This window comes from Callospermophilus lateralis, chromosome 4 (assembly GCF_048772815.1).
Source record: "Callospermophilus lateralis isolate mCalLat2 chromosome 4, mCalLat2.hap1, whole genome shotgun sequence".
NCBI lineage: Eukaryota > Metazoa > Chordata > Mammalia > Rodentia > Sciuridae > Callospermophilus > Callospermophilus lateralis.
Window position 1 is genome coordinate 91,345,805 of NC_135308.1, and position 24,221 is coordinate 91,370,025.

General features: G+C 39.6%; 1 protein-coding gene across 3 annotated transcripts in view; it reads right to left on the reverse strand.

The window, feature by feature from the left end:
* The window catches only part of Sox5 (SRY-box transcription factor 5), a 967,314-nt gene extending 946,707 nt beyond the window's left edge, over positions 1-20,607 (reverse strand). Inside the window, exon 1 of one of the 3 annotated variants that reach the window (XM_076854205.1) lies at positions 20,517-20,607. The gene's annotated coding sequence lies outside the window, so the exon portion shown is untranslated. Of the gene's footprint in view, positions 1-20,001; positions 20,373-20,516 lie in introns of those variants that run through there. The other 2 variants (XM_076854204.1, XM_076854203.1) reach the window with 2 other exon arrangements.
* Positions 20,608-24,221: the final 3,614 nt, after the last annotated feature.

The following is a 24,221-nucleotide window of genomic DNA, read 5'->3' on the forward strand; positions in this document are numbered from 1 at the left end:
CCAGGCTTTCATCCGCTCCAGAGTTGTATACTTGCTCCTCTCCACTCCCACGCACTCACACCTTCTTCTCTTAGGTGGCCTTACTTCTCTTCATACCACAGCCCCGGGTCTCTTCCTCAGGAAAGCCTTCCAGGACTTCCAGAATGAAGGTGCGTCTCTGTAGAGGTCCCTGTGCTCTTCCTCTATGATACATTCCAGAATACTCAGCACCACCCATCCTACAACACCATGTGCTTAGCCAGCCTACCCCCACCAAGGGAAACTGGTGGCCAGGACACCCCGAGGGCAAGGCTCCTCCAGCATACCCAGACACTCCCATTCTCACCACTTAATTGTCTGCTTGATCCCCAGTCTGTTCATCTCATTCCTATTTGGTATTGTAATTGTGTAAATTAATTAAATATTACGTAACTAATGAGATTACAGGGCAAAATCAAGTGACACTAAATTGAATGCTTTGGAAAGAAAAAAAAAAACCACCGTGTTTTTTTAAAAACCAGAAAACAGAGTGTCAAATAACTTCATAAAATTGGAATAAAACTTTCTTAAAAAGTAGCAATTCTGCACTTAGATTATTTGTTGTTATGGTTTAAATATGAGTTGTCTCTCAAAATCTCATGTGTAAGACAATGGAAGAAAATTCAGAGGTGAAATGATTGGGTTAAGAAGTCTTAACCAAATCAATGCATTAATCCACTTGAATGGAATAACTGAGTGGTAACTGTAGGCAGGTAAGGTATTGTGGAGGAGGTGGGTCACTAGGGACTTGCCTTTGGGGTTTATATTTTGTCCCTGGTCTACAGAGTCTCTCTGTGCTTCCTGATTGTCATGTCCTGACCTGATTTCCTCCTCTGAACCGGTCCACCATGATGTTCTGCCTCCCATCAGACCCAGAGCAAGGGAGTTGGCCATCTATGCACTGAGACCTCTGAAACCATGACCCTCAAATAAACTTTTCCTTCTCTAAAATTTTTTTTTGTTGGGTCTTTTGGTCACAGTGGTAAAATAAAAGCTGACTAAAACACTGGTCAAATGCCTTTTAGTTTCTCTGAAATTTTTAATAAATTAAAGATAAAAACCACCAAACATGTATTATGAGTGTGGTTTACCCAAGAATGTAATAAGGATCTTAGGAGAGTCATACTGAAAAGTCTTGACTGCACATCAATTAATTGGCAAACTTATAAACGCTGATAAATAATGAAACACTAATACATTCATAAACATTTAAAATCATAAAACATTTAATGTAGGTCCTCTCCTTTAAGATGCTATGCTTGGCAGGCACAGTGGCATACACCTGTAATGTCAGAGACTTTGGAGTCTAAAGCAGAGGAACAAAAGCTCTAGGCCAGCCTCAGCAACTTCGCAAGAACCTATCTCAAAATCAATTTTTAAAAGGTCTGGGCTGTAGCTCAGTAGCAGAGCACTTGCCTAGCATCTACTAGACCCTGGGTTCAATCCTTAGTACCAAAGAAGAAAAGAAAGATTCTATGCTTTAGTGATTTTTTTTTAAAAAAGTCCAACTATCAGTCACAATAACAATGTAGAAGAGAGAGTATTTCCATTCAATTCATTGGCATAATTAGCTGATTAACCTTCATTTTTCTCACTAGATTGGATGCTCTGTAAGGGAAGGGACGGAATCTCTTTGCTCATCACTGTAACATCACTACTCAGTTCATGGTAATATGAACCCAGAGTCAAAGAATAGACTCCCAGTAAAGTTTTCTGAATGAATGAATGATGGTTAAAATGGTCAAACCAATAATACTGCTTATCTTAAATTGCTATTAAGATCAATATGCAGGCTGGGGTTATAGCTCAGTTGAGCACTTGCCTATCATTAGTGAGGCACTAGGTTCAATCCTCAGCACTATATAAAAATAAATAAATAGTATTTTGTCCATATAAAACTAAAAAAAAAAAAGATCAATATGCAAATAGTTATGGAGGAATTAGAAACAAATATGGATGTAATTGTTTGAAGATTTTGAGCCATGATTTTTTGAGACATACTCCTTTCTCAATAATGGAAAATCATTTTTGCAGTATAATAAAGAATCTTAACTTTTATTATTTGTTTAAAATAGCACTCTCTAGCATAACAAGGTTTCTGCCTTTTAACTTATGAACTATATTTAAGATTATGTGATTAGACGTCCTTAGGGACCCAACCATAATTACCATATCCTTATTAAGACTTCTATATGCTGGTTCCAAATCCAGATGCCTTTTAATTTTTTTCTATAATGGAAAGTAATAGTGATGCAACCTGAAGTGTATTTATCTCCTTCCTTCCAAGAAATTCAAAGCACCAATACATTTTGAATAGGCACTGTTAAATATAAAAATGGGAACATAACTGAAATGAATTCTTATTAACAAAATAAAGATGTTAATAAGCAAGCTAAGTTATCTGAAGTTGAGATACAAGATGACTCTGGGATAATCTTTATAAACCAGGCTGAGTTTTACCAGAAAAAAAAAAAATTCTTGTAAAGATTTAAAATTCCTAAAAGATATGAGGAATTTATATTTACATATAAATTTTGTCTTTTCAGGTTCTCTATTGCTGAGATGACACAAATAAAGATATCTTTTTAATTACTGCACTTAACTGATTTATAAATTGATGAATCTGAGAAAAAGTAAGCAATGAGAGGACATTCAAAGCATTCTAGGATATAAAGCAGGATATGGGTCATAAATTAGAGTCAGATCTACAGAGGAATAATGGTGTCAGTGTGGCCCCAACCTTTTAGTTAATTATGAGGAATTGGTAAACAGGAGGAAATGCTAAGTCATTATGACCCTGGCTAGTGTACACACATAAACAGACACACACACATGCATACACACACACACACACACACACACACACATACACACAAGCTTCCTCTGGTTTTTAAAATATTTTAAAGCATCCTAACTATATTCTAAAACCTCGTTTTCTCCAATTTACTTTTTAATACTTGGAGCACATATTATCTTATTTAAATAGTTACATATATTAAACCCATTAAATTGTCACAATTTGTCTTCAGTGCACTTTGTCCTCATTTGGTATACAGCATATGCTCTACAAATCAACTCAGTAGTCCACAAGGTGGTTGCTGAAAACAGAGAAGACATCCACTGGCATCCCCCAATAAAATATTAAAACCTCTGCTTACATTTCTTGTTTCATTGATCTTCTTAATTCCCTGTTTATCTCAATCCCTTTTAATTTCCATTTTTGTGTGCTGTTAGTAATTTTTTCTTGATAATATATATACATAATTAAAAAAAATAGGAGGATATAGACCTAGATGCCTACCAAAGGACCTGAAAAACCCAGAACTCTACTTCCTGGCTGAGTCTCTTATCCACTTCATTGTGCAACAAATCTTTCTCCCCTTCAATACACAGAGAGACACCATCCCCGCCATCTTATATCCAGGTTAAATCAGGGGACCTACCTCCAGTTAAAATGTTTCCTTAGTTTCATTCCATAAGGAAATTTTCTCCAAAGCCAGAAAAAATTCAAGATGATCCACAAACTTTTCCTGTTTTTTGCTTTTTTAAAATCTAATTACCACAGGGGCCCTCATTGTCACAACAGGAAGGAGTTAATGGCCTTCTCACTTTTTCATTTTACCATTTTGTCACACATGACAGTTTTCATATGGCTGGGGAAGTGGATTATGGTTTACATTGTCTAATTTTTAGCTAAATTAAGGCTTATGAAACAGACAAGTGGTTTTAAAATATTCCTGCACACACACATATACAAAAAAATTACAGATTTTTCAATACTAATAATACAAATGTGAGTGAATCCAGGAATATGGCAGAACTGTATCTCAGACCAACTGCCAGTTGTTAGTCAGCCATATTTCAAGGAAAAAAAATGCTAACTCTAAAGAAAGAAAGAAATAATCAGAAAGGATGTTTGTTTGCAGTAGAAGCTGAGGAACACTGCCCACATATTCTCCCAGCTACAGGAATACTGTCTGCCAAAGGTTTACAGCTCAATCCCTTTGGGAGAAGTCCTTGCTCAAAATTCTAGCCCTTCCCCAGGGGCCCATAACCAATACCCACATGAAATAACAAAGACTTGGATACCTGGCCTCACTCAGAAGGTCTCTGAAAACCCATCCAGTTTCAGACTCCCCACAGGCCAGGTGAAGCCTGAACTATCTCACATTCCATTTCTCCTTCTAGATGGTGTCTCTGAGAGCCCTGGCCCAAAGCTCACTGCATGCAGATCTCTATACCAGACTTGGTCTTCCAGGAACTCTGACATGATGCACCATTACATTTGCCATCATTTAAACTGAACCTCCTTCTAAGTATTTATCATGACCTGAATAGTAATTAAAGTAGCAACACATTCACATAAATGATGAATATATGTGTATACATATGCATTCTGGGGGACTGTGCGCTCTAACAATTTTACAAATGCAGCACCACTAAAGTGTCACCAAATATGCAAGACAGTATTTCAACTGCTAACTTGTTTTCTTTTTTTTTTTTTTTTGGCTCCTCTGTCATTGGCTCATTCACAATCCAAACAGGCCATATTACTTATCAGTTAAAGGTCCCCATGGCCTACAAGGCAGAAGCTAGTGCACACACACCTGTGACAAAAAGACCACCTTAATCTGACCACAGTCAATCATCCCAGCCTCATCTCAGCTAAGCCCCTCATGTGCTCCACTAGTATCACACTGTCATCTCACAAACGCCCCCTTGCTCTGCCTCACCTCCATACCTCTTTACTCCTGTTGCTCTGCCTGCTTGGAATACCCTCCTGCCTTCTCAGGGCACTACCCGCTGCCTCACCAAGGGAAACAGCAGTACACCCAAGTCAGTTCATAGGAGGCGCACTATCTGCATTAAAGTCAAGACAAACAATATAACTGAAAGTTGGTGAGGTGTTTTTTGTTTTTGTTTTTGTTTTGTTGTTGTTGTCAGTTGGTTGGTTTTCTAAAATCATTGCTTGGCTCCAAAAATTCTAAACTATATCAGTAAAAAAAAAATGATTCATCCACTAGGACCAGCTGCTCCCAAGGTCAGCCCTGGATAGGACAATTACCCATTAAGTCAGGGCACAGGAGTTCGGAGATACTGAGCACTCCCAGTAAAAGGTGTAGGTCTGATCATAGTCCATTACTTACCCCAGGAGACCAAAGAAGTTGCATAAAAAAGTCAAAGTAATCAACATATAATATTCTCAACAATAACATTTACATAGGGTCAATGTGTTACTAAACTGACCCAACAACAACAGGATGAAGTTATACCAGGACAACAGAGGAAAAGACCTGTGGTTTGGAGGAGGAGAGGTAAGGAATAGGGAAAGAGAGAGAAGAAGTAAGAAGTCAATCTTATTTAGTACTGTTTTAGAATAAAGGAAAACAAGTAGAAAACATTTTACTGAGAAACACAAAATTAAAAGAAAGATGGAATGTGTGTGGCCGCTAGTAGAACAATATTGCTATCTTATTATAGAACCTCGAGTTGATACTATGTCTACATTGTATTTATTGTGTAATTAGTCAACTAGAAGAATTTTCAGCTCATGCATTAATCCACTCAGGAAACCTTCCCCAACTCTCTTCTGTGATCTCAAAATATTCTATCTGGGGTTACAGCTCTCCATCACTCTCCATGTCATACTGAAAAACCACCACCAGTTTCTACAACTAACTCCCCTATCAAATTGAGGTTCTTATGGACAAAAAAAAAAAAAAAAAAAAAACAAGATTTATTTGTATTTGTATCCCCTGGCAGAAATGATACTTAAATGTAAGTTCAAATTCAAATTTAATAAATATTCACAGAGCTCTAAGTAGTCAAAAGTAGTAATAAGATACAGGGTTCTGATTTCAAAGAATAACATTTATAACCAGCAAATGTTATCAGGTGGTAGAACTAACTCTGTGCCAGAGATTATGTTTAAGTACTCTGCATTCATTCTATCATTAATTCCTCACAACTGCTTTATGAAGTAAATACAATTATCCATATTCTACAAATGACCAATCCCAGACTGGGAGCCCTGAAATAAACCATCTGGCTAAAAAGAGGTGAATGATGATCCCAAACAGGAGTATATTACTGACCTGGGCACAAACTCATGCTCCCTCTCAGGAGGCTGGATATATTCACAGTGCCAGTACAACATGGTACAATATATGGCAAAACCCACAAAGATAGTTACAGATTTAAGTGTCAGGAGATCAGAGGGAGTGATCTTAAGCTGGTATATTCTGTGAAACTGCTGTGAAAGAGGAAAACTTCATTTGGAAATTAAAAATGCACAGGATTTCAGGATCTCTATATAAGGGAAAGGCATATTCAGAAGGAAGACATTAAAATAACGTGAGGGCCAGTACACGAACGCCGACTTAGAGGCGTTATGTGTTTGGTGTCAAATCAACAGGGAGAAGAGTGGGCCTAGGCAGCTCTCATCCAAAGCTGTGGAACACGGAAACACTAGGTGATCACTGAATCACTGAACTGAGTATTGGGTTAGCTTAGTGATGAGGGGGTGGGAGGTATTAGTCCCTTGATGGGACTTCCTGTCACCCTTGAGAAGTCAACTCTCTAACATTGCCCAGAAGGCTTAATGGTCTATTCCCAGCCTACCTCTTATGGCCTCTTCTCCATCCATTTCCCTGTCACACTTCTTCAGTCATGCTGCCCTTATAATTTCAAGATCACACCCTTTTCCCTTACTCTTAGGAACCTTTGCATATGCTATACCTTCCGCCTCAAAAGGTGTTTTTTTTTTTTCCTCCTCCCCTCTTTACCTCATTAACTATCTTTCATATGTGATTTCCTCATGGAAGCCCCTTCTGACTGTTCCTCCCCCCAGATAAATCAGATACCTCTTCTATACGTTCTGTAAACCTCTGTGAAGTACAGATACACAATCTGTAATCGCAGATGCTAGTAATCATCGGATTCATGTTTTTCGTCCCTAACAGACTTTAAATCCTTGTGTACAAGGTGCCCATTTATTCCACTCACTACTGAATCTCTAGCAATTAGCATGGTGTCTGGCTCATAGCAGGTGCTCAATAAATATCTGTTGATTACTCAATGAACGAAGGGACAAAACAATGAGAGAAAACCAAAATACAGGCAGGGCCCAGTGGATTGGGAACCAAAGAAAGGCGACTGAGGAAGAGGTCTGAAGCAGATGGACAAATGCAACTCTGGAAGAAGTCCCTGAGTTGGGCAGGGCTCCAGTGTCAGCAGTAGCTTTTCTAAACAGTGGCCACAGCCTCTGCCATGCTGAGAAGAGCTTAGAGGGTTGACAAGTGGCAGACAGTTGGGGCATCATCTGAGAAACTGTTCAGCCTGAACCAGATCACAGGCAAATTGTTCTTGAAGGAAAAAGATTTTAAACATGAGCCTGAAAAGAAAGATGGGATAGAGACAGATTGTAGAGAACTTCAGAAGTCAGACATTAGCATCTAGGTTCCACCCACATGTAGTACTCAGGCACTTTGAATTTCTGAGAAAGGTGTAACATGACCTAAATAGCATGTCAGGAAGACTAGCCTGACAGTGGTAAACAGAGAAGATTGTAGGGGAAATACTAGTTTACTGAACCTGATTCTGGGTTATGAAAGTGGGTATAGAAGAAAAGCATTGTCTTGAGGGATGCCTTAACAGGATCTAAATATATTTACCGGGCTGGGGTTGTGGCTCAGTGGTAGAATGCTTGCCCAGCACATGTGAGGCAATGGGCTCCATCCTCAGCACCACATTAAAAAAAAAAAAAAAAAAAAAAAAACTGAAACAAAATAAAGGTATTGTGTCTACCTGCTACTAAAAAATATTTTATAAAATAAAATGAAATAAATATATTTACCATATTATAATGCATAAAAGCCTAGTCTTTGAAAAAGGACCACTTTTGGTTCAGTATGCCACTGATTAGCTACACTACCTTGGGTAAGCTTAGTTTTAAGGAAACTGTATAACAGGACAACATCTGTACCTTCTATCAGGGTCATTAGGCAGATTCAATAAACTGTTTATCGCAGTGTCTAGCAATAATAACTTATCAATCAACATGGTGTGAGACAGGAAAGTGGGTACAGGTGATGGCAAGGCAGGAATAAAATTATTTTGGGTAGGCAGGTGTTCATATCATAAGAAGATAGCCACCTAATAGTTAAGAGTTCACTCCTCTCCTGGCTTCTGCGTGATTTTCTTTATAACCCACTTACCTTTCTGGCTTCTGCTCTGGATTCATGCCAAACACAGTCTGTGCTAACTCTTTCACAGTCTTTATTCTTCAAACTGCTTGAGCCATTTCTAAACTTTCACCTTTGACATTTATTACCAACTTGCTCTCTTACTCCAATGCCACCCGTCCTAGAAGCAATCCTAAATAACTAAATTCCAAGGCAAACCCTCCATGGCTAAATACACCACTTTTCTCATCCCAAGAAATGTCAGAAAGATTATGATGAAAACAGTGAAATGCTAAACTTGGTTTTTAAGAGTTAACAGAGTGATTTTTTTTTTCTCCAAGGATAGGTAATAGCATCAGATTCTGAAATTAAGCACAGCAGGAAGAAAGAGGCTGCATAGATTTCACAGAGTATCACAGGCCTCTGTAATAAAGCACTTAAAAAATGCCTTGTATTGCTAATTCTTTACACAATCTCCTTTTATTTCCAAAGCAGTGTGAGGGGTTTGAGCCATGAGACGTGCACTGATGTTAACATTACGCTGCTTGAATTAGGGCCATTTTTCTACTGAAACTCCTGGTCGGTTTAGAATTACTTTTTACCTTTTCTCCCCCCTCCATACATCTTTCAGATCAAATGAATGGTTCCCTCTTCTAACAATGCTGAGCCTACTTTTGCAGTCATTACCTTAGCAAACATCCTTCCTTTACAATCCCCAAACCAGACCTTGAGCTATATGGGAAAGTCACCTGCCTAAAGATGGCTGAATCGCCTGTCACTCTGGGAATTCTAAGTGAATAAGGGCAACTGTAGTCTCAGGATGCTTTGGATTTATCACCTTCCCTTGCCCCCAAGCCAATACTCATTCATGGATTGAATTATTTATCAAATACTTATTAAGTAGCTAATATCAGTCAGACACTGTGCTAGGCACCATGGTGGATCTTCACAACATTATAAAGACAGTGGAATTAGCCACAAGGCAATATTTGATGACAGGCAAACCATCAGACATTTCACTGAATGCTAAACAAAAGGTCAAAAAGTATGTGGTTTTATGAAGAATTGTTATTTTTATGATCACCTATCTATTGGTTCAGATTTGTAAAGATTTTTTTCCTCTCTTTTTGCAAGATATTTTTGTATAATGGAAAAGCGTCTTTTTCTAGTTCATGTGAAAGCCTGTAATTTGTTCAGTAAATATTTGTTGTATGCTATGATCATATAGAGAACAAAATAGACAAGGTCCCTATTCTCATATAGTAATTGCTGCTCCCAAGATAACAAACACAGTTTCTTATGTTCTGATTCCATGCAAAGGTTTGATCCTTTGTGTGATCCTAAACAATGGTTTAGGGTTTTTGTTTGCAAAAAGGTGCTTTTTTGCAAGCATCATATAAGTGTAGTTAAAATCCTGCCCTCGTCTTATCTCACTCAGACTTCTTTTCAGCATACTCTTTCCTTACTTCTCTATTCACTGTAGTTTCCCCCTTATCCACACTTTCAGCTACCTATGGTCCACCAACGTCCAAAAACATGAAATGGAAAATTCCAGAAATTTTAGAATTAAAATTCATGACAAAAATTTGTGCCATCTCACTCCACCCTGCCTGGGACAGGCACCATCCCTCTGTCCAATGTATTCACATCATATATGCTACCCATCCATTAGTAGTCACTTAGTAGCCATCTCAGTTATACTATCATGGTGTCACGATACTTGTATTCAAGTAACCCTCACATGGTATGGAAATTCTGTGTCACTATACCTGTATCACTCACCTCACTTCATCTCATCAAAAGAAGGTCAAATACATACAATAGGATGTTTTGAGAGAGATCCCATTCACATTCAATATCTTATAATTGTCCTACGTAATTATTAGCTATTATTGTTAATATCTTCCTATACCTCATTTATAAATTTTATCATGGGTAAGTATGTATCAGAAAAATCATAGTACTGTATATGTAGGATTCAGTGCTTTCTATGGTTTCAGGCATATGCAGCTAGATAAAGAGATCTGTTTGTGGTCTTCATTATACTTCACCACCTTAGATTTGGCCTGTTAAAAAGTTCTTTGCAAGGGTAGAATACATAAAACTGCCATTTTTCCTGGGCCCCAGATTATGGTTTTCTTATAACAAGACTTTTTGCTTTTGACTTTAAGCATGCTATATGTTGTCGAAATTATAAATACTAATGGTATTTATAATTACTCAAAATTACTAATGGTTCTTTAAATTAGTTCAAAACTCTAAGACTACATCATCAATAAAATAATAGTCTCCTTACAACCAGATACACTTTATCTCGCTCCTGCCACTTTTACTGAACTTCCATAATATATACATATATTATATATGTGTATATGATATATATAAAACATATATATGACTTATATAATATATATATATATGGTAGCAAGATATGTATATATACATATATACATATCTTGCTACCAAACTAAATCAATAAAAATTTTATCACTGGTTCTCAATTTTTTTATGTGCAAAGAATCACCACCAGTAACTTTGTAAAAATTCAGAGTTACAGTGTTATAATCACACAGAATTCAGGTTCTATGTGACTGGGGTAGGGACCATAAGGGTCTATTTTTAACAAATATCTCAGGTGGCTTTCAACTAGGTAACTATCTTTGAGAAATACGTTCCAACCCTATCCTCGGATGCCTGTTTTCATGTACTCAGCATTTCTGCTTAAAGACATAAGAGAGGTCCCATTAAGTAAGATATAAGCAGCATGCATCTGTGTGTTCAATAGATGTTTGTGGGTTAATATATGGAGTGGGTACTAGGAAATAATAACCAACAGTTAGAAGCCATTTTACAGCTCAGTCATGGCTTTCCCCTCGGTTCCTCCTGTCATATATTATAGCCAGGAAGTGATTACTAGTTGCTTCCACTTTTACAGAGAAATTCCACATCAACATCTTGAAATGATGGAAAAGAGTGAAAGTGGTGGAATCCAACAGACTGAAATTCAGGCAATGACTCTCCTGCTCACTAGAGCTGAGGAAAGATGGATGGCAAGTCACTTGACCCTTTGGAGTCTGTTCATTCTTCTGCGAAATGGGGCTAATACTCATCTAATAGGGAGGCTGAGAAGGTTAAATGAGATTATCCATGTAAAGCACCTAGCATGGAGCCTGAAATATGGTAAGTGGTCAATAGCTGTTTGTTTTTCTACTTCTCCATCATGTAAGGATTCCTTGAGTTAACATGAGCCTCAGTTTGCAAGCTTATGTTCACTCAGCAACCATGTATCCTGTGACTGCTCAGTTTGAGGTGTTGCAATTATACTAGGGACACAACTCAATGCCCTTAGGGAGCTTACCATCTACCAGGACACCTTTTAGGTCTCCTTAACCTTTAACAAGGTTACCCCTCCCAAACCAGGCAGCAATGGACTTCAGACATCTTTCACTTCATGCAGTGAGATTAACAAAATGCAGAATGATATGTGGCAAGAGAAAGGCTGAGAAAAGGCCCACAAGCAGTGGGGTACAGGGGGCAGAAAGGAAAGGGCACTGGTGTGACTTGAGGAATTCCCTAAATGTAGAGTGGGCTCATTTAGCTTATTCACATACTGATAGAGATACATGTTTGTTTAGTCATAGAATTATCACTGTATTTCCTGATTGAATGTAGGAAAGACACTACTAATTCTGTTAGTGGTGAAGGCTGATGAGGCTGGAGATGAGGCTGAGAGATAAATAAGAAAATTCAGGAAAAAATTTTTTAAGAAATAGCATTCTCTTGTTCAGAAACAGTTCCCAATGTAAGAATAAATTAATGAGAGTGATTCTGCCAGATACATATGAAAGGGTGCCAATACTGCAGAGGAAAACCAAGCATCACAAGAACTTACATCCAAACCTCACTCTGCTCCTGATATTACACATCAAACAACTTCAGCTTTTGGCAGCCATGAATTGCCCCAGTAAATCTCATCAGGCATCAGATATGCTGCAGTTCCTTTAACCAGAATGGGAAGGACCAGCAACTGTAAAGGGCATAAAACTTGACACGGAGGAGAATTAAATCGAGAACTTAGTGAGAAATACCATCTAGGAAACAAGTCAGCAAGAGTACTAACATCGTTTTTCTTTTCCTCTCTCAAATATAAGTAAGTCCATTTGCTTTTTTAATCAGAGGCACTGAAGTAACCAGTGCTCACTATTTGGGAAAAATTATGCCAAAAGCTTCACAATAAGCAGTCCTTATCCTGGGCACAGATTCCCCAGAGGGGTCCCTTGTCTGAGGAATGTGTCAAAAATTAGCTCTCTTTTCCTGCCTCCCATCCTACTTGGATTTTGAAGTTGTCTCAGTGCCAGTTTCCCACAGTACACACTGAGCCACCTAAAAAATCTGGGGCCAAAATCAGTGGTCTTATGAATCCCACAAAAATTCGCAGGCCAAGTGGGTGTCTCATATCCAAAAAATGTTCCCTGGTATACACAAAAACATTGCTCTCAGATACTTTACTAGTGATCACTCTGGGCCTAAATGACACGGTCTTCATCCTCTACCATAACCTCCCCCCGACCCTGGCCCCCAAACAGCAACAACTCAATTCTCAGTCCAATAACGTCTTTTCTCAGATGTTGTTCTCCCAGTGGGTAGAAGAATGAACTGCTGCATTGCCACCAGCTCCTCTACAGTTTCTTTTAATTTAAAGTTACAACAGGAGGGAAGAAAAGAGACTTTCTATTAAGGGACAACTCCCTGAAGGGGCTCTTAGCTGACAATCGAAGGACTGCTCATGGCAGTGATCAAATCTAACGCAACAAAGTGCTGGTGGCTCTGTGACTCATCACAGCAGGAGCTGGCGCTGAGGGCCACTTGAGTTCAGTGCTTTGTGGTGCAGCAAGTTGGTTTAGGAACAGTCACGCAGGGGAGCAAAGACTCGCAAGGTGTTTGAGGCTCAAGATAAAATGCAGACTTACGGCACGTTGCTGCTCAACTGAATAGAAAGCCTACAGAGGTAAGGAAACGAAGAGAGTTCTGTCTGCCTCATGCTTTAGGGGAGAATTACCTGAAGATGGTTGAGGTCAGTTGGTCTATCTGGTACAGTTTATACCCTGCTAAAAAGGACCAAAGCATGAGAAATGAACAGAGCTATTTTTAAAAGGTAAGCATTAAGGGTGTTTGCTTGCAAAAAACACAATGCTTTCTAATTACCAGAAATATTCATTGTCTAAATACATTGATGATCACTTGATATAATTGAGCTATGCTGCATTTTGTGAGTACATCAGAAGGAGAAAGATGTATACTGAACATTTCCTCTGTGCCACGCACAGTCCTATGGACTTACATATGATCTCCTATAACCTCATTGAATCCTGGCTAGTGAAGTGATATTACAGCACAGGGAAGCAAAGCACCACAAAATTCAAAGAAACTGCCAAGTCTTTCTCTTTCTTCTCCCTTTGTTTGTTTGTTTGTTTGTTTGTTTGTTTTGGGGGGGTTGTTTCTTTATTTGTTGTGGCTGATCCACCTGACCACAGCAAGTATTGCTAACCCCTGGACTTTACTGCCAAACCACAATCAGACCACTCAGATCTTGTGTTTTGAGAGTATAACTGACTCAGCTGCTGCCCTGTGGCTCCAGCACCACTTCTGCACAGAGGCCATGCTTCTGAGGCTCCTCCAGCCAGTGACATCATGGTGGGGGGTGCTGATACAGGCCATTCCTTCAAGGCAGGAATCCTCCAGCGGCCAACTCCCACTTGCCTAGCCAAATCTGTCCTGGACTACACTAGTGAATCTTCTTCCTCCTCAGTGCTCCTTTCCTCCCTGCCTCTTTGTCAAACCTGCATCATGATTTAAAAAAAAAAAAAAAAAAGTCCTCCTAGCAGTGCCCTGCTCGCTCCCCCAGTAAATATCTTACATATCTAATCCCTCTTGGCAACGTCTTTTTGAGAAGTCCAAAATAATGCCACAACCAAGTCATTTATTTATTTTTTTAAGAAACTTTTCCTTTATCTTTGATCAGTTGTACTTGTAGATAAATTTTCACTGAGAAGAGAAAACCACGGCTAATTTTGTCTTATGACTGTCCATGATCTCTTCAAACCGGGCTTTGCCTAGAGGGCCCTTCTCATTGCACCTAAGTCAAACAAATGAATATATTGAAGGAACAGTGGACTCCATAAAGCAAAACATTACAAAATCAGTTTTTTTTTTCAAACAGACTTCCTATTATGCATCCACATGTACTATAACTTAATATAACCCAGAGGTGAATGACTAGCAATGGATTAAATCTTAATCAACTTTTACTCATTCATATCTGCTAGCAGGGAATCAAAAAAAGAGAACATGAAGAGAAATCTACAAAGTTAGGTCCTAAAATCTTTGTCTTTACCTATTATGTAGGATAAAAATGTTAATTACTGAAGTAGCACTTATATGAATAAAAGATAGAATTCACACTTGCACCAAATACAGCAGCTTAATAAAACCACATTGTCAGAGATCATATATAGATGTTAACTGAATCACTATTTTAAAGTGTTGCTCTCAGCCTCAAGAAAGTGATATTTTTTTAATCTTAAGATTCAAGTTTAAAGTAAGTATAAAATGAAGTTTCAAATATATTTATTACCAAATCCCAGACTTGTCTGACAGAAAAGAGCATAGCTGACATTTATTGAGCACCTAGTTCATAACAAACACTGTTAGGAATTTCACACATAGTATCTAGTAATATCTACACAATACCCCTATAAGAAAGAACATTATAATTTCCGCTTTCGAAGTTAAGGCAGGCAGAGCCCTGAAAGTTCAGAACTCCAAATAAAGTCTTACATGAAATGCATGTAGACCTAAACTGAAAAGCTTCAAAAGTTAATGGGGTCAGGCATGGTGGTGCACACCTGTAATGTCAGCAGCTCAAGAAGCTGAGACAGGAGGATTGCAAGTTCCAGGCCAGCTTCAGCCACTTAGCAAGACCCTAAACAATTAAGTGAGACTTTCTCTGAAAATAATAATAAAAACAGGCTGGGGATGTGATTCAATGGTAAAGCTAAGTTAAATACCCAGCAGCAAAAAAAAAAAAAAAAAAAAAAAAAGTTACTTGGATACCCTCTGCTTCGTGGTTCCTTCATGAATTCCCTTACCTCCTAAACTTTAACTGTGTTACAAAAAGAACTAAGTGCCTTCAGGTCTTAGATGTCAAAGTAGAGACTTCCCATCCCTGTAGTTGCTGCAATATTTGTCCCTTTTGGACTCAAGGCACTATGAAACCATGAAGTAGTTGAATAGCATCAAAGATATAATCTAGTCTTTGGTTTTCAACTTATAAGCAATAGGAAATGAACAAATCTATATTTGTTAGAAGTGGATACTACCACAATCACTACCCCCCCAGAACACACCGTTTTAATGGCTCAATTTTTAAGGATAGTTATTTAATGTATCTTTCAAATGTATTTATTTCCCCTTATTTCATCAATTATGCTGCACCTTCTGAATGTCATCTTTAACTGTAAATAGAATAATTAGTTGCCTGTAAGGTCTGATTTGAGTGGTACTGAAAAAAAAAAAAAAATCCCTGTGCTTATAAGTATTTCCCTCCTGGCAGCTTTCCTTGGTACTTGTAATCTCCACAACTCTTTCTTCAAGGATTTGGTTGATCATAATAAACTGCAAAAATGATAATATCATCTAGTTAGAGAATTAAACCATAATGAACTATTTACACCTTTAAATTAATTAGTTTATGAGGCAGAGTTTAAACTGGGCAAATGGGGCAAGAATTCAGAAGGGTCCATGAAAGCAAAATAGCCTGTTGTCAAGGGCCCATCCTGAAGTGTAGGGTCCTCATTAGGCAGCTGAAAAGGTAAGGGTTTGAGAACACAGCCCAAAACACATTCCCCAAATTCATAGTCTACATTTGACTTTGACTCAATTTTCAAGATAAGGAGATTGGATTTGGTAAAGTTTAGGAAGCAGTCCTACAAAAACATCCCAATATGGCCCAGCAGAAAGTCAATAAAAGTGTCTCAGTTTCTGCCCTACTACAAATGCTTAGATGCTCCATTTTTTCCACTTTAATTACAATATTCATTATTTTCAAGCAAAAGGTTAGGGCCTTGTTTTGCATTTTTAAGAACTTCATTTACGCTGCCACTAACAGCAACTTTTTATGCAAGTAAACTCTTGGTTAACTGAAGATCATCAAATTACATACTTCTCCACATCTAAAATTCTTCTTATAAGTGTAAGGCTTGAGTGGTCATTTATGATACATCATACATGGAAAGTAAATAACAACGACCCCACTCACATTTGAGAAGCCTTTACTATTCCAATCCCCCAGGTCCCCCAAAGGAAAAATGGAATTGCAGGGCTGATTTAATTGGATTAAGAACCATAATTCTTTAATTCATTCATCAAATTGAGGCATTTGGAACAGTTTATTTACAGAGTTGTTTAGACAGTTTTGTGTGGTGTTTTTAAAGATAAACCAAAATGCCTTTCTGAAATAAGTTTCAGATCCCAAATCATTAACATATGAAATCCAAATGTAGACAATTTACAAATGGGTGTTTTAGAGCAATGTTTGGAACAAAATTGGACCTTTATTTTATTAACTATCTACAAATCTAAGTTCAGGATATACTTTATTTGAAACAGCCAAGCACTTTCTTTGCCTTTAAAATAAATCTACATTTTTCAGACTAAAAATTTGTCACAAGTATGTGAGGAAATGCATTTGACTTCAGAGCTGGACAAAGAAGTTTCCAGGTTACTCTCAAACTCTAATTACAACATTTTCTACCACTAGAGTTGATCGAGTATTGGGTGAATCATCTGGTTATGCTAATCAATCTTATTCAAAAATTATACTGCAGGACACATGACAGTCATCAACATTAGAACTCTCACTTTCTTTAAATCTTGATTATTTTAAGAAACGACAGGTTTTGTCCTGCAAGTTTTACTTTTCTATGTAATCTGAATATACCTTCAAAGCCATGATTGCTTATCACTCAGTAAAAGACGAGAGCTTTTTCTAGAACACAGTACATTCCTGTAAACGTCATATCATATTTTTAATTCACTTTATAAGAAAAAACAGTCTTCAAGCAGTCAAATTCATTCCTGTGACTAGAAAAGGAAAATTTGAAAATTTAGGCTTAATTACTCATGTCTTATCCCCAAGAACAAAAACCAAAATAAAGTAAGAAGCCATCATACCTGAGTACTAGCTTCACTCTTTTGTTATTTACTATTTACTCCATACACTTCAAAGATAGCATCTTTATATAGTTTTTTTCTTTTACAAAATCATGTGTCAGTCTGAACAGGATGTGTTAATATGTATCAAATTAAGCTAACTTGAAATAACCACTGGACCTCAAATACCTGGCTATTTACCAAACAAGTTTGGCACTTTTGAATCCTGAACGTGTCATTCAACAGAACTATATGAGTTTAACAACAAAACTAATACAGGCTTTCTGTATTAAGAATTGAAAGTTCTTTCCTATATTAAGAGTTTATGTTTTAAAGTCTGTCTGATTGGATCAATATTATCTATTCAAAAAGACTACAAAAAGTAAAAAAATTAAAACCTAAAAGCAAGCAAAAACTGTTGATTGTTCATGTATAACATTAGAAAAGAAGACCACTGGAAATTTCAAGCAGTATGCTACTATATAATTAACACAAATAACTAAATAATTATGCACATCCCTTCCCACCCCCACAATTAAATGTTTTTAAACAACTCATGTGATGAAAGATCTACCTTTTAGGCAAACAAAAGCAATCCCTACCAGTTTAAGGATTTAAGGCTGTATTGCATCAGTTTTAAGTGATGTCTATGATTGTTATCTCTTCTAGTTCTAAGGAATAAACAGTTTATGGCATAATTTGCAGTAGAACTTTGTACAATGCCTAAGAGAACTTTCAGTATAACTACATATGGTTTTAAATCATCATGGCTGAATTTATCAAGGCTTTGGCCTTAGAGCTATATTTGAATCAGGCAGAATCACCCCTAGAAACTTTGTCCATGTATCTGCATTTGAAACCAGATTCCTTCCCTATCTGAACCACTAGTGATTCACATACTGCTGAATTCCTTTAAAATTAGACAGATCAAAATTTAGCAGTTCTGAAAAAACTCTGAAATCGTCCTCCTTTTAAACGATATAAAAGTCAAACTTAAAAACTATTTCCATATACTTTAAAACCATCTGGGCCTTAACCTAATCACTCTTGGCCATGCAGCCTCTCTCCTGTAATACTGATCAAAAACTCTCCTGCTTTTTCTGATTGAAATGTTCATTGTCTATCCTCCAGCATGTGCGTGTGTTTGTGTGTGTGTGTGTGTGTGTGTGTGTGTGTTAAGGATATCAGGGGTCATTATTTATGAACAGCAAGCAAACAAATCACTCTGTCTAGTCTCTTTGCAGATTCCCACACTTATTACCCAAAATCCCACAGATTTCCTTGGTCTTGCCCTTGACTGAAGAACTGTGCTGAGCCCAAGGCATTCCCTGGGGAAATTTACTAGTGTCTTTCTTGACAAACTCCTTTGGATATCTGGATATTGTGAGTTTCTGAACTGGGTTAGAACAAATCTCTCAAGTACAAGTTGAAGAAGTACAGTTGACTGCCACCCAGAGTACCTGGGCTGGCTGGCACCCAGTATGGCTCTGCTAATTCACAGAATTCCTCATTCTGACCTGCTTCAGCAGAGAAGGGAAGAGATTGAAATAAGTACACAACCCTCGCATTCTGAACGGAGTCACAGACCCAAGATTTCTGGATATTTACCAGGGCCGATCTATTTATTAATATATTCGCTTCGCAAAGTGTAAAGAAAATTACTATTAAAATATGTAAACAGTGTTTCGTGTGCATCTGACGCCAGCTGATCGATGCTCAACAAACTGCTGCTTTAATAAGCAAACATTTCCAAATCCAATCTGATTTCAACTCTTATAACCTCTTTTCCTTGCTTCTTATTACTGTAGCCCCAAAGTGCAAGCAAGGTTTCCCAAACGCGCTTAAAGTGACACAGCACGTGAGTGGTATATACTTTGTTCACGGAGTGAGGAAGGGGGAAAAGTAGTTGCAATCAGAATTAAAGCTTCCGGTCTCTAGAATCCCTAGAATCCAGAAGGATGAGACTAGTTTCCGAAATTCCGGATGGGAGGGAGGAGAGAGGGTAGGGAGAAGGATTGCAGAAAGCGAAACAAAAAGATGAAAAGGGACATTATTAAGGTTGTGGGCTGGGTTAGGGGTCGCATTTATATTTTAGAAAGGGCAAAGGGTTTTGTCCAACTTTTGGGGTCTGTCCCTTGGCGTTAGCTGAGATGCCCAGAGATGCTTCGGGTTCTCCCTGCACTCCTGCCCTCAGATCCCCTAACGTCCACCACCACCACTTACAAAACAATACCGGCAACAGTACGCAGGCTTCCCAACAAAAAAGATAAAGTTATCCCGTTTCCTGGTCTGGGTCCAAGCCCACACTCCAGGGTCCCCCGGACAGCCACCCCCCGAGGATGACAGGGCCACTTCAAGTCTCGAGCCGCCTCCCGCCTCTCCTTCACCCCCAGCCCAGTCCCCCTCCCTCTGTACTTGAGGAAACTCCGGTGGCGGCCCCCTCCCTCCTCCGCCGGCTCTCCAGCTGGAGCCGGGAACGAGTGCTGAGTGGCGGGCACGACGAGCGGCAGAGGGGAGCTCTGCGCCTTGGAGAGCTGCCCACAACAACATCGGGACGAACAACAAAGTTAAAACGCTGCGATTCACGCACCTTACCCGGTCTCGTTACTGTCTCCTCTGGCGTGGGATGCAAAGTGGCACAGTGGCGGGCTGGGGGCCCCCGGGAGGAGACTGGAGATGGGTTTTGGTGGCTCGCCTTTTTCACTGTGTGTGTGTGTGTGTGTGTGTGTGTGTGTGTGTGTGTGTCGGTGTGTGCGCGTGTGTTGGTGTGTGTGTGTGCGCGCGCGTGTCCCTCTCTCTCACCCCCCCCCCCCTCGGCTCTCGCACGCTCGCGCTCCCAGTGTTGCTCTCTCAAGGACGAGGTGAAATCCCTTTGCTGGTCATGAGGCGGCTTCAGAGACAAACAACACAATGCGAGTGCAAATAACAAAAGGCAAAAAGACAGTAGGAACAATGGGGGAGGCGAGGGCAGCGCACCAGCCGGCGGTCACCGCGGCCCGGCGCCCGCCCCGGGGGGTGCGGCGGGGCGGGGGCGAGCGCGGGGGCGGCGCCGGGGGCTCCCTCTCCCTCCAGGTCGCCCCCGAGCTCGCACAAGCCCACCCTGACCTCCTTCCAGCAGCTCGCCGCCCGGCCGCCCTCTATCCATCCGAAAGGAAGGAGCCCCAGAGTTTTCTTCCCGGTCTGCTGCAGAGTAACTAGATTGTAAATAACGCGGCGATTACCCACACCGTGCAGGATTTTTTTTTTTTTTTTTTTAATCTGCCCTCCACTTAAAGGAGCGATAAAACGAAATGGCAGGAGAGGAAGGAGACAAGGAGAGTAGGATATCTCCAGATCCCGATGGAGCTCTCATCTATAAATACGCATTCATGTGGAGTCAAGTCCCCTTTGTCAACTTCTTCCCCGCGCCCGAACCTCACCCGCTGCCCTACCACCATTACCTGGGCCCCTCCTGGGCCCCCACCCCCGTTTGCAAACAGTAAGGCTGGCGGAGAGGGCGCGCGTGGGGGTCTGCGGGTGTCCGCGGAACCTTCCGGGAGGCGAGCCGCCGCCTGCCCAGCGCGAAGGCTGGAGCAGCCAGAGGTTCGGTTTTTAAAGCGACCACTGCCTACCCGAGCCCGGCTCTGAGCCGCGAGTCCCCGCAACCTTCGCCGCCGCTTCGCACCCACCTACTCCTGGCGGGGGTGGGGGGAGAAAAGTTTTGAGGCTCTCTCATCTCTGCCTCCCGGGTGGTTGAACTGGTTTGGATTTTGTGTGAGTGAAGCCAGAAAAAGGAAAAGAAAAGAAACCCCAATGCCCGAGAACCAGGGAATGATATTTAGGGTGAAATAAGGCTGGGCACTGGGCTTCGACGCTTTTGCTGCGACACTTGGTTGGCGCGTGAAGCCGAGAGAGGGACCCTGAGTTACATCACCATCAGAAGAAACTCCGTAGGTAATGCCCTAAGCAGAAGCTGTGGGGCTGACTTAAGTGTGGGCTCTGACAGCTCCCGCGCTGCTCTGGCGCTTATCTCTTCTAATCTCACTTTCATTGACTTAAAACAGCTGCCGGTTTGCCAGTGGGGGGAAATCCTATTAAATCTCAAGCCAGAGTGGGGTGGGGCGGGGTTACTGACAGTGATCTTTTAGAGCTGGTGTCCAGGAAAAGGCAAGGAGGGGGTTTTAGGGAGATGCTGCGGGTTTAAGAGGGTGGTGGAGAAAGGGATCGAGAGAACCAATTCGAGCAACACGTTTTTCTCCTTGATTCCCTCCTCTCCTTTTGCTGTAAGCCTATTTGCATGTTCCCTTTCCCCCATCTCTGTCATTTTCTTCAGAAGCGCATCCACTGACTGCGCTCTGTCTCTGGGCACCCCCAGTATTTCCCAGAGTGCAACAACACTACCAGGAGATCAATGACCCTAGTCTGTTTATTCTTCACGCGCCTGGAAGAGCAGAGCACTGAAGGAGCTTGGGAGCCAGGCATAGGGCTTGCCAGTCAATGCGCGATCTCTCTCCCACTTTTTCTGGCTGATGTCAACAAGGCAGTTAGCAAGCAAATACAGTTTCTTAATGCACGCAACACATATCAATACAATATTCACCTAGGAAAGTGATGCATCCTTTCTCTCCCTTTCCACCTTTTGTAGATTTGTTTCTGGAAGTGATTTGCTAATACCTGAGATTTTTGCACTTGTCTGTGGTGGAAACTTTCTGGGGTGTTTGACGATTGATTATTCGGTACCTATTTCTAAAAATGGCTAAACACCTTTCCCTGGAACAAAAGTGAGAAATGCAAATCTTAATAACTCAAGGCAAAAATTTCAAAGTGTAAGCACAGTTATTATCCCCTCCCACAAAGAAAAGCTTCCTCTTCCACAAATATTTGATAGTATAAAGCCCCATAATTAAGAGAACAATCAAATAAGCTCAGGGCTTTCATGAGGACTCTAAATTATCATCTGCCTAGAATTTATAAGCAGTGTAATCATTTGCTGCTTGGCTATCGCTCTGGATATGGCAAGCTAAATGTGTATCCTTAAACAATTTTACTATATTTTCTCAAGTACTTAACTAAAGAGACCAGGGATGAGAGTATTAAACTGCTGGGTCAGTGTGGCCTCACCTATTTAAAAAAAAAAAAAAAATTCTGTGCATGTGCTTGATACACCCTTCCTATACTTTTCATTATACTTCCTCTTTCAAACATCAAGCTGGAGCCACTTGTATATATGGCATAAAAATTCATTGATAGTTGCACTCTACCTTGAATTTAAGTGTTTCTTTTATTTTGAAGAGTTTTTGGCATATGTTGAATGGTTTATTCTCATAATACATATGCAGTTGCTTTTCAAAATTAGCTACTACTATGGCAGGCCCAGTTCCTATAATAAATGTACAAAAGGCAAATCGGCCTAACTACAAAACAGTTACTCACTATTATTTTTATGAAAATACACTTGAAGAGGGATTGTCATTTACAGTGAACTTTTGCTGGGTTTTAATCTTGTGAAGACTTATACTATTTGGGGGAAAACAGGGGAGGGGACTAAGTGAGTCCTCTTTCCCGGGGTCTCTGGTGCTATGTTATGAGTGTGCCTTCCTGGACTAACCCCACCAAGCAGAGAGAGCAGGGTTACTCACCAGCAATTCAACTCCTGAATCTTCAGTGTTATTGGCAGGAGAAGCAGGGCTGGGCACTGGGAGTGAAGGGGTGAAGATTCAAGCTGCCTAGTGAGATCCTAGTGAAACTTGAATTATACCAACTTCTTCCCTCCTTTTGCTCCTACAGGCAGCAAACTTCCAACCACTTATGGTTATTGAAACCACATGCCCTTAAGATTAAGCCATGATCATTATACAGCAACAACATAGTTGATCAAAAACTTCCAGTGGGATGTTTGTTTGTTTTGGGAGAAAAAAAAACACTTTTGAAGTAAGACTGACATATTAAACATCAGTGTTTGGTGTTTCCATTTATCAAGCATTTACTATGTAACAGGCTCTTGGCCAAGTACGTTTTAAATGCATTTTGTCTCCCCTTCTCACTAAAAATTTGCAAGAAATGTTAAATACTTGTTCTGCAAATGAGAAAAAGAAAGTTCAGAAATGTTAAATGACTTGCCCAAGACCTTGCAATTTGAAAGTGATACCACCAGAATGCAAAGCCAGACTTGTCCATCTTCAAGCAGCTAGGGGATAGGGGTTCTTCCACTTCCCCTTGATACCATGCACACTTTATCAGAGCTAGTTTTCAGTGGGAAAATATTTAAAAATTAAGTCATTATATGGGTATAAAATACCAAAGCTATACTATGTTCATTCCAGACATGAGTTACATTGCTATTCTCACTCACCTTGGTCAATAGATAACTGTGAAATTTCCAAGAAAATCCCAATGTGCCCTAAGTGGAGTATACAAATACATATGCTATATGTTAAATATAAAAAGTATTTATCAATACACATAAAATTTTCTTATTGGTGTAGGCTAGGCAAATTTATAGTATACATAGACATTTTATATGGCCATATAATGTATATAGTAATGTATATAACATTGCTAAATAAAGTTTTTGAATTCCTATAATTGTATAGAATTGTTATTTATTTGTATTAATACAACTATCCCATGAGTTACATAATTTTACCATACCATTTTACAGATAAACAAGCACAGAGAGGTTCTATACCTTGACCAAAGTTATACAAAGTTATAGCATGTAATGGAGCCTGGATTCAAACCCAAGTAATATAACCTCAAGAAACACAACCTAAACCCCACATTATTATTCTGCATATAGTGTGTGTGTGTGTATATATATATAGAGAGAGA